At 39.0% G+C, this 3,788-nt stretch overlaps 1 pseudogene; it reads left to right on the forward strand.

Moving 5' to 3' along the window:
- The first annotated feature begins 2,854 nt into the window (after positions 1–2,854).
- On the forward strand, positions 2,855–3,170 carry LOC133256922 (large ribosomal subunit protein eL36-like; annotated as a pseudogene).
- Positions 3,171–3,788: the final 618 nt, after the last annotated feature.

Genomic DNA, 3,788 nt, shown 5'->3' on the forward strand with positions numbered 1-3,788 from the left:
GGGGTTGCAAAAAGTCAGACATGACTGAGCTACTAACACGCAGCTAGAAAGAGATACATTTGATATTATGTACTAGATGTTGTAGCAGCATATCTTTAGAATATTTGTCCCATTTTACAATGAGCTAAAATTCATCTCACTTTGATTCCCTTTAATGGACACATATTTAATATTAGTCAATATTTAAAGTGTCTATTTACCTTGAGATTCATGATATAACTTTTGTCTTTCTGTCTGACTTCATTCAGTATGACAATCTCTAGGTTGATTCATGTTGCTGCAAATGGCATTATCTCATTCTTTGAATTAAATATCCATAATGGGATTTAAAGCCAATTTAGCTTTAATCCTTTTGAAAAGCCTACCACTATCAAAAGTTTATAAAGAAGTTGTGTTCAATCCTAAATGCATAATTGGATCATTTGGGGAGATTTAATAACTACTGAGACTTCCTCATCACTAGTTAATTCTGATTTAATTGTATTTTGGTTGGACCTGGGCATGGGTAGGTTTCCAGTCTTTCCAGGGGATTCTAATATGTAGCTGGGTTTCAGAGTGCATGCGTGCGTAGCCATTAAGTTGTGTCCAACTCTTTGCATTGCCATGGACTGTAGCCCACTAGGCTCCTCTGTCCATGGGATTTCAAAGGCAAGAATACTGGGGTGGGTTGTCATTTCCTTCCCGACCCAGGGATCAAATCCATGTCACCAGGGAAGCCTCAGGTTTCAGAACAACTGTTTAAAGAAAATCTTGAAATCTCTCTCTTGCTCACTCCTATTTTACAAAGATCAGAATGATTTTATTTAGCAACTGTTCCATTGTATTATAACCCTGAGACACAAATGTACTTTAAAAATTGGATTTTTTAAACTCACATTTTATAGTATATTATTTATTTTAAACAATTCAAATAGCACAGAAAATTTTAAGAAAAAACAGAGAAATTGCCTATATGTCCATTTCTGGAAATAATGCTCACTATTTTGATATACAAATGCAACCACGAGTACATATCATTTTGTAATTATTGGATGTATTTCTACAATATTGGCCGGAGAAGGCAATGGCACCCCACTCCAGTACTCTTGCCTGGAAAATCCTATGGACGGAGGAGCCTGGTAGGCTACAGTCCATGGGGTGGCTAAGAGTCGGACACGACTGAGTGACTTGACTTTCACTTTTCACTTTCATGCATTGGAGAAGGAAATGGCAACCCACTCCAGTGTTCTTGTCTGGAGAATCCCAGGGACGGGGGAGCCTGGTAGGCTACCGTTTATGGGGTCACACAGAGTCGGACACGACTGAAGTGACTTAGCATAGCATAGCATAGCTACAATATTGGCAGGCTGCTTTAAAGCTTTCTGTTCCCTCAGGTAAGGTATTTGCTTTTTCCTCATGAACATAAGCAGAGGTACCAGTGTTTGGCAGACACACTGGCTTTCAGTGTGTAGACATTGGGAAAGAGAACCACCATTTTCTTGGTTGGGGGCTTTCCCAGTAGCTCAGCTGGTAGAGAATCCACCTACCAATATAGAAGACGCAAGAGAAATGGGTTCAATCTCTGGGTTGAGAGAATCCCCTGGAGGAAGAAATAGCAACCCACTCCAGTATTCTTGCCTGGAAATCCCATGGGCAGAGGAGCCTGGCAGGCTACAGTCCATAGTGTTGCAAATAGTCAGACATGACTGAGCATGCATGCATCTATGCACACATTTTTTTGGTACAGCTGAATAGGTTTGCTCATGGTGCCAGAAAGAGTAATTACGAATCTTTGATTATGATGGCTTCCTCAGTTTTTAGTCATAGATATATCTAAGAGTCCTAGTCCACAGAGAGAATCAGAGAAAGATAAACTCAAAAGCCTAGAGAGAGTAACCCCCAGTTGAGATAATTTAATCAAGAAGAGAAAGTAAGGCATACCCACAAAGGGACATTTAAGGACCCTTTATTTATTTTTTATTTCCTTTCTTTTTTTTTTAAGTTATAAAAAGAACAAACTTACACATAGTTCTACTTTATTATTTTTTAAGTATATAAATTAAGATTTTTAGTTGGAGTTTCAATATCAGACTTCCAAAAATTAATAGCATGAATATCCACAAAGTAGAAGGGTATAGTGGACCTGAAAAGCACTATGAACCAGTTCAACCTAATTAAAATTTACAATTTTAAGAGAACTACTACTACTAAGTCACTTCAGTCATGTTCGACTCTATGTGACCAATAGACAGCAGCCCACCAGGCTCCCCCGTCCCTGGGATTCTCCAGGCAAGAACACTGGAGTGGGTTGCCATTTCCTTCTCCAATGCATTAAAGTGAAGAGTGAAAGTGAACAGTAGGATATAAATTCTATTCAAATTCCCGTAGACTATAAACTAACAGACACTGGAACATATCCAAGGATGCAAAAGAAGGTGCAACGATTTCATGGTATAAAGGTATTGAAATCATACAGTGTTTGTTCTCTTATCACTGTGGAATTACGTTAGAAATCAGTACCCAGTGAGAGCTTGAAATCTCTTAATGAGTCTTATGTAATAATCAGATACAAGCCTTGCTTCCTTTCCCAAGTCCATTTTCTCATGCCTCTTTCCACATATGTGTCAGTAGCATGAAAATGATAAGAAAACAAACAAACAAATATAAAACGGGTCAAACAATTGCACTGATACTTCACAAAGAAGGTACATGAATGATTAATAAAACCTCAAAGAAGTTCAACATTATCAATCATCAGTTAAGTTCAGTTCATGAGGACATGCAATTAAAACCACTAACACCCATTAGAATGGTTAAATTTTAAAAAAGAAAAATGTGGTCCTTCCGCCTCGGCAGCCATTGTAGAACAACAGCCATGGCTCTGTGCTACCTCATGGCCATGGGCCTCAGCAAGGGTCCCAAGGTGACCAAGAACGTGGGCAAGCCGAGGCACAGGGGCCGCCGCAGGCGTCTCACCAAATACACCAAGGTCGTGCGGGACATGATCCGGGAGGTATGTGGCTTTGCCCCTTACGAGCGACGAGCCACGGAGCTGCTCAAGGTCTCCAAGGACAAGCGGGCCCTCAAGTTCATCAAGAGAAGGTGGGGACACACATCCGCTCAAAGAGGAAGAGAGAGGAGCTAAGCAACGTCTTTCTGCCATGAGGAAAGCGGCAGCCAAGAAGAACTGAGCCCTTCCCTTTTGTTCACAATAAATCTTGCCAAAAACTGAATAAATAAATAAATTAAAAAATTAAAATGTGACATTAGCAAGTATGGGAGAGAATGTGGAGCAACTGAAATGCTCTTACACTGTTGATAGGATTGCAAAATGGCATGGGCGGTTTGAGAAATTTAAAGTAGTATATATAAGCCCCTTATCATATGATTTAGCAATCCCATTGTGTAAGAACAGATAAACAAAATGAAATGAAAACACACACATACAACTTATACATGAGTATTCAGAGTTTTATTTATCTTAGAGTCTGGAAACACCTGAAGTTGTCAATCAAATGGAGAATGGATAAACCAATAATCTTTTAACCATCCTATAAAACACCAGTCAGCAATAAAATGACCAACATCATAGCTGTAACTAAAACACATTTTGTTTAGTGCAAGAATTCATAAGCAAAAGATAGGTACTCTTAAATTCTATTTACATGAAATTCTATAAAAGGAAAAGCTAGTAATGACAGAAAACAGATTAGTGGCTGCCTGGAGATAAGAAGGGGTCACTTTAAATGGTCATAATGGAGCCTTTGGGGGTGATGGATACTGTATTTTCATTGTAATGAAAGATACAG

This window comes from Bos javanicus, chromosome 11 (assembly GCF_032452875.1).
Source record: "Bos javanicus breed banteng chromosome 11, ARS-OSU_banteng_1.0, whole genome shotgun sequence".
Classification (NCBI taxonomy): Eukaryota; Metazoa; Chordata; class Mammalia; order Artiodactyla; family Bovidae; genus Bos; species Bos javanicus.